This window comes from Dipteris shenzhenensis, chromosome 13, assembly GCF_047967505.1.
Source record: "Dipteris shenzhenensis isolate YYH24624 ecotype China chromosome 13, Dip_SZ_1.0, whole genome shotgun sequence".
NCBI classification, from domain to species: Eukaryota; Viridiplantae; Streptophyta; class Polypodiopsida; order Gleicheniales; family Dipteridaceae; genus Dipteris; species Dipteris shenzhenensis.
Window position 1 is genome coordinate 38,950,371 of NC_141608.1, and position 7,853 is coordinate 38,958,223.

General features: G+C 40.7%; 1 pseudogene; it reads left to right on the forward strand.

The window, feature by feature from the left end:
* The first annotated feature begins 2,209 nt into the window (after positions 1-2,209).
* On the forward strand, positions 2,210-3,687 carry LOC147895382 (protein ASPARTIC PROTEASE IN GUARD CELL 2-like; annotated as a pseudogene).
* The last annotated feature ends 4,166 nt before the right edge of the window (positions 3,688-7,853 follow it).

The following is a 7,853-nucleotide window of genomic DNA, read 5'->3' on the forward strand; positions in this document are numbered from 1 at the left end:
GATGCCTCTTATGTCTACATTAGACATTGTAGTATTTGCACAAGAATTGGCTAGTCGATACGGGGATATGAATTTTTCTAGCTTCTTATGTACTCTTAGCTATCCTATGCTATAGTTGGTTGAGAAGAGAAGGCTTGCTAGATAAATCTTAGCAAAAAACCCAATAGCTACTACAAGAATTTGTGAAAGTCCCTAGGGTATTATTGTTCGAGCCAATTGTGTGTTGGTTGATTACTACAAGGATATGAAGTAGAAGCACGAAAGTACATATTCCTTTTGGAGACTAGAGACCTTCCCTTTATAGGGGAGCATTGTGCACCACCCAAGCATTCATAGTGAGATGTTTTTTAAGAAGATCATTTTCATTGTGGCGTTGCATTATATGCATCAACTCTCTTAGATGCATTTCTCCATTTCCTACATAGTGTATTAAAATGAATTTATGCATCAACTATCTTAGATGCATTTTTCCATTTCCTATATAGAATATCAAAACAAATTTGATCAATTGAAGGCACCCATAATGTCACATAGAAATTTATAAGTGTTTTCAAATGTTAGAATGTGTGATGCCAATTATGTTCTCCCTTGCTTGTTCTTGCCAAGGCTCGTTCCCGCTTGCTCGTTGTTTAGTGTACCTCCACCTAAACATGCATCCACCAATATATACATGCCAAGTCCAGTGCTCTTGCTAAAGCATGAGCGCTTGATGAGCTTTCTAATTGAAATGTTAAAACTAATTTTGTACTTATGGCATGCTTTCTTTAAATGCAATACCCTCTTCTTCCATCATAAGAGCTTGTGGTAGCATTGGCATAGTTGACAAGGTAGATTAGATTGCTAGAAAGGTTTTTATGAAATAGTATTGTGCTTCGCACAACACTTTGGATATGTATGAGAAGTTGTTGAGGAGCACTCTAGTATTCGGAAATGTTCTCTTAATATGAACTTATCACATGTATGCACAACAAGGCTAAGGTGAGAAATCATATAATCTTTTGAGCAGGGTCTCTCTCTAAATACAGCCATGTTTTCTCAAGCCATAGTGAAACAGTGAAACATAGTTGTCGATAATTGTAAAAGATTCCCAAATTTAGTTTCTAAATATGATAAGGAAATATGAAATAAAGCCAATCTTTAGAGTACTATACTTTCATGGTTCATTTATTTGGGAATGATAAGGCAGTTTAGGTGATTATTAGAAAATGCCAAGCAATTTGCTTTGCCATGTTGGAAGTATGTGGCACCTAAGAGTAACTTACTAGGGTGAATGAAGTCACGATGTGGTTGCTAAGCAGGGGTGCAATGCATCAAGGACTTCTCTTATTGTAAGGACATTCTCATGCATCTTAAAAGCTTGTGGTATAATAAGAATAGCTCGTGCAAGGCCTTTAAAGGGGATTTAAAGATGTGAAGTAATTATAACTTGCAAATTCAAGATAATGCATGGTTTAGATTGTCTTGCTAGGTTGTGTTTGCTTTTGAGTGCAATTCACTATTTTCAAGAGAGTGTCTCACTGGATGATATTCTATGCAAAACATGGAACTTGCTTCCTTAGCTGGTAATTAGGCTTTCATCACCATGCATACAAACTATGCCTACCATGTATGCAGACTACGCAAGAGCCTTGTTTATTTACTTGAATTTTATTCTATGAATGGTTAACTTATTTGAAAATAGAATTGCTGATCTTGTCTATTTATGCTAGTTGCATCTTGGGTGTCACCAAACATTTCGGTTCTTGTAATTTATTTGTCCAAGTGAAATCTTCTAGGGACATGAAAGCAAGAGTGCTAGCTTAACATTTTAAAATCACTTTACAGATTAGTGAGCAAGAGACGATGACAACAAGATGAGCGACCAACTTGGAAAAAACCACTTAGACCTGTTTGAAACCAAGTTGACAAATCAGTCAGCAAGATGAGCGAATTCTCCCTAATGATACGATGACAACAAGATAAGCGACCAAAACCATGGCTCTTGGAAGATGAGCGACAAAAACAATGGCACCCAGGAGGGATATGTGCTAGAATATTTTGGGCAGGAAACATCAGGAACCATATGTAAATGTACTCAACGAGGCAAGGCTTCCAAGCCTCCCTTGTATAAATCATACAGATGCAACGATACAGAGGATATCATCTTACTTTGACCTTAGCCAATATGTGTAGCATCAGCTTCTTCTTCGTTTTGTTGTTGCAGCTGGCTATGGCGGTTGCAGCAGCTACAACAGCTTTTCCTGACCTTGCTCGTAGTCCATTCACGAGCCCACATGAACAACCCCGCCTCGGCGTCAGCCATATCTTCGATCCGCATTCCCCATTTCGCCCACATGGCTGCGACGATGCTTGTGTCTCGCAGCATCGATTTAACCGGCTGGCCAGCCGCTTAAATCGAACTCGAACCACCCAATTTTCAGCCAAAGTGATTCAGAACATCCCTTGGGGCCTCGTTACCACGGGTTCATTCCGAGGGGGATCGATTTCCGAGTACTACATTCAGCTGGGCGTCGGTGCAGCAGCCCTGCTACCCGCAGGCCCTGCCTGTATACGATTACACTCAATCCACCACGTTCTCTTCCCAAATTCAGGGAGATGCTTACTGTGATCAGGTGCAAAACGAGCCCGATATCGGACGCGGTTCGGACGCTTCTAGTTGCCGTTACTATATCGGCTATGCTGACGGAACACAATCCTTCGGATACATTTCCAGAGAGAGGTTCACTTTCTGGGATGCTTCTCAACAGCCGGCCGATACTCCCATCACCATCAATCCGTTGTCGTTTGGCTGCGGGATTTCTAACCAGGCTGGTGTGGCCACCGCGTCCTCAGGAGTCCTTGGCTTAGGATTTGGAAGAGGCCTGTCATGGCCAGAGCAATTTCTTGCTGGCCTGGGGGCCAGCCCTGCGTTCTCCTTCTGCCTTGCTTCCATTGGCTCCGACCCGAATTCCGGTTATCTTTTATTTGGAGACAATTCTTTCCCACGTAAAGGCTCATACAAATTACAATCATCCGTTCTTCTCTTCTCATTTACAATCGTAATTCTTCTCTTCTCGTTTTAAGTCGTGATTATTCTCTGACATCCCTCGCCTTGCAGTCCGTTGAGCTGACATTGCACCTGGTTTTCGTGCAGCGGCCCCTTATTATGAAACGGATTTGCTACAGGAAGGAGGTACTGTGTTTCATTACGTAGACGTCGTTGACTTTATAGTGGGCGGTCAAAATGTGGGCATCCCAAATGGAGTGTTTGACATCGATCCAACTGATAGCACAGGCGGGGTGGTTATAGACTCGGGCGACATGTTGTCAATCATCACGTCGGATGCATACACTCCATTTCGAGATGCATGGAGGGCAGCAATGCAACCAATTCTGGGACCTCCTGACTCGACTGTGCCTCCTGGGCCGCCTGGAATGGACACATGCTGGGACTATCCGACAGATCTAGCTTTACCAGCCATTTCTTTTCTATTCGCGGATGGGAATATATACACGTTGAGTACAAGCGGAAGTGCCCTCGTATACCTTTCTCAATCAGGTCGTCGTCGAATGTGTTGGCCTTTCCTCGAGAAACAAGCGGGAGATACATTTGCTGATTTTGTTATCGGCGGTGTTAGTTTACACAATAACTGGGTCTTCTTTGACACAGAAAACGAGAGGTTTGGTTGGAAATATAACATGTGCTGAAGTCTACGCCAAGATCAAAGGTCATGATGGGTCTATAAAGTACGGAGCACACTACTCCTCTACTAGGGGGCCTTAAAGACCTGCCTTCAGAAGGTCTCAAGGTTGTGAGTGTAGGTTGTCTTTAATTTCAAGAAATAAAACTTAGGTTTTATTCTTAAATCTCAACATTTGAATGCATTTTAGGTGTTTTCAAATGGGATTTTGGTTAAGCCTTACCATTACTTTAAGTTGGAAATTTTATTTTTTTAGGATTGCATCTCTATGTGTGTCTTTTTTTTCCGAGGAGAAAGGGGCGATGACCTACTATATATATGTATACATATATATGTTTGTGTATGTGGGTAGCCGTACAAGGCATTGTGCAACTTGCAAACATAATTGAGGCGAGCATGCTATACATACCTTGATGCCTACATCATGTACACCTCTTCTTGTAAAGCACCATGCAAGAAGTCATTCTTTACATCTATTTGATGCAAACTAGATCATCCCTTAGCTACAATCATAGCAGTGATTGCTCTCACGGTTGCTATATACTATTGGGCTAAAGACGTAGCTATTGTTGTGTACATTATGAATATAATCCTAAGTTGTCTTTCCCAGAAGGTGTTGAAACAACTTGTGGGATCCTTCTCCCACCCATGTGTATATTAACAACTTTTTTAGTCACACTATCTCTATGATTGAAAGCCACGCTACCACTATCTTTCACATTTTCTGAATGAGGTCCAGCAACAATACCCTCATCCCCAACAGGACCATTCATAGTTTCTTGTACATTTGACTTTTCCACTAGCATGTTTTGGAGGTGACCCCCCCCAAGGAGTCAGTCCTTGTATATATATCTTCAAAGAACAACTCTTCCACTTTCTTTAGTGTGATTTCCTTCATGATGTAAGTGGCTTAGGGTCTTCTCATTTGTCTAATAGATTGACTTTTTTACGTCCGCTAGACCATCATATCCAATGACCTTCCCTTAACCAATATCTTTGCCTTCTCAAGGAGGATCTTTCGATATTGGATCATATAGGCCTAGTAATGGAGAGAGACTTGATATAAAATTTCCTTCTCATTCTTCTAGTTCTCCACTTAAGATTTCTGTTGATCCATGTTTTCCTAAGGCATTATCTTTAGGTTGGTGGGTTTATTTCCCACCACACTCATGGCACCAATGGGAGTCATCAACTTGTTGAGTTGTGTATCCCAACTAGGTGTAAAACTCTTGATGAGCTGGTCTGGTCCTCATGTGTTCTAACAAAGGGGTGGTGATTTGAGCTACCCTTGAGATTTGTAGTTCAATGGTTGCTAATTGGTGGACAAGGGAGATGCTAAGTATGGATGCGCACAATAGGGTTCACTTGGTATAACACTCTACTTAAAGGATATATTATTTATAGTAATGTGCCTTAGACTAGAGCCACTTATGGTGTACGCTCTCTATAGCAATGCTTCTTGGGCTACAACCTATGTAAGTGAGTCAGGCCTTCATTGTTGATGCTTTCATGATAGCTTCTTCCTTGGGGAGATGGGAACGTAGATCATGGCCGATACTTTTATGCCAAGGTTAAAAAATTGGTTGTGTATTTGATTGCATCATATTCATGGCCATCTTATGTGGCCCATAGCAAAGCGTAAATCCTTTTTGGAGTAAATATCCTTGTAAGATGGTGCTGACAATTCCATCATACCGATATTTGTGTAGCACACCGAGATGGGTTGCACCAATTTGTTCTTTGAGGGCGTGGGTAGAGGGGGAGGCTAGCTCATTAAAATCTTAGCCACTATACCAATAGGAAAATGTTTGAACCTCAAATTCTAAAACCAATACTTATTCTTAGGTTATGCTACCAAATGTGGACTATACTTGTTGCAAAAGCCCTTTGTTTGACTAAGAAATTGAATCAAATGAACTCCAATAGTTTTTTTTAAATCATAATAATAATGTTGTATTTCTAATCCAACTATATGTGTACAAGACACTACAAGACACGGGCCGCTTTTCCACAATGATACTAACGCTAAATACAAAGATTTTTTTTTAAACAAGTGAAAAGTGTTGAAATGTCTGTCAGTGTATACATTGTAAATAAAGCTTCAATGTGAGCATTGGTGTGGGTATCGATAAGTGCTAGTTGTCAGTGTCAGCCTAGGCATCATTATTGATGTTGGTGTATACTAACACTGCAATGTCGGTATAGGCATCGATATATATCGACATTTTAACAAAATTTTAGAAAAAATTGTGGGGCAGGATGGGGCTTGCCTCACAATTTTTTTTTCCATTATCATCATGATTATTTAAATGTTACAAAAGAGGTCTACAAAATCATGTTACAATGTTACAAAAAAGGTCTACAAAATGGAAAAATTAGTGCCGAAGTTAAGAATGCCAAATCTACTGAAGTAATGCACTAAAAAATTGCAAAAATACAGAACTCAAAAATGGAAAATCTGCCAAAGTAATGTGCTATAAAATGGCAAAAGTGCCGTCATACAAAACGAACAAATGTCCTATCCTACTATTGCTCCTCCTCCTCCTCGCCCTCCTTGTCCTCGACCTCTATGCGTAGGCCTGATCCCTTGCCCTCCTCTACTATGAGCCTCTTCGCTTCTTATTCAGATCCATCCTCTAACTCTCGATCTCCAGATGGGTTGAATGTGCCTCCCAAAGAATGAAACAACTTAGGAAAGATACGAGCATCGATTGCAAGACAATGGTGATACTGAAAAGACAATGACAAGGATTAAGATATACTCACATGATGCTCCACCACCTTGCACCAATCGATTTGGATTTCCGACTTCTTCCTTCTCCTTAAACCAAGGGTAAGCCCCAATCTTGAACGCCCTTCTAGCTTCAATCTTAAACACCCTTCTATATTCCTCGTCATTTAGAGGCCTACCAATCACATAATCCTATGGATCCAAATTCAAGGAGTTAGATAAGAATGAAAAACATTTGAATGACTGAACATATTAGATATTCAATAGAAGATAAACATATACTTACCACCCATGCCTCATTACCTAGTCTACCACCGCTTTCAAGGTCCGAATGACCTATGGTCTACAAGCATCTCCTCGTCGCCACCACTGAGTCATGAATACATCTGGATTCTCCTTGAACTTCTTCTTTACTTTCTTCCAAACTTTCGGGTTTGCCCACCTTGGCTTGGGCTTACCTATCCTAATAGCCTTACTTAAGCCATAGCTCTAAGACTTTAGGAGCTCTCCCATGCATGTAAGCATGGAATTTCACTCAAACTCTTTAGGGCATCTATGATGGCATCCTTCGCTCCATTGTCCTACTGATTCTAAGGTTTGAATATATCCTTGGGGAAGCATTGGGAAATAAGAAAACTCATTTTGGGGCCCTCTAAGAAATTTGATATTTACCTATTTTTGTTACACCAAAAATCTAGAAAATGCCATAAAATAAGGATACTTACTACAAAAAAGCTAGTCTAGTACCCAGGCTTCACATTGAATGTGAATATAAGATCCTCTATTTTTTGTGCATAATTTTGACATCGTTTGCATGTCTGGAGTGGGCCAGAATCCCCAAATCGACCACAGAGACACTAAAAACTGACGCCCGGAGGCCCAAAAAAGGGCAAAAATGCCTGAAATGGAAGATTGTAAATAAAATGCGATTTGGCCAACTGGCCCGCTCTGGACGCGCCAACAATGTCAAAATCATCAAATTCTTCACAAAAAAACATCTTTGAAGATCATGTATGCCAAACCTAATAGAAGAGATGTTGAGAGTTGTGATGCCATGAGCACATGTAGAGTAAAGGTATGAGTAAAGGGCAAGCTGCCACATGGCATTGAGGAGATATCCCACATGTGAGCAAGCATATGGATGCAAGTACCCTCACCTATAAAAGGGAGGTTCATTTGAAGTAATATCAATCAAGCACTTTGCACTATCTCAAGATTCTCTTTATGAGTCCAAGCTAATCTATCTTGGAGCCTAATTGACTTGAGGTACATGTCATGAGCACGAGCTCTTCATCATGTTTCCACACAGGTTCCATCCACCTTAGAGCGCTACATAGATCCTGAGGCACGCATGTTTTCTCATGGTATTGGAGCTTAGGTCTAGTCTCCTAGATTAGTTGTAAGCTTGCCTTAGGAGCACATGTTCTCTCCTAGGTTAGTTT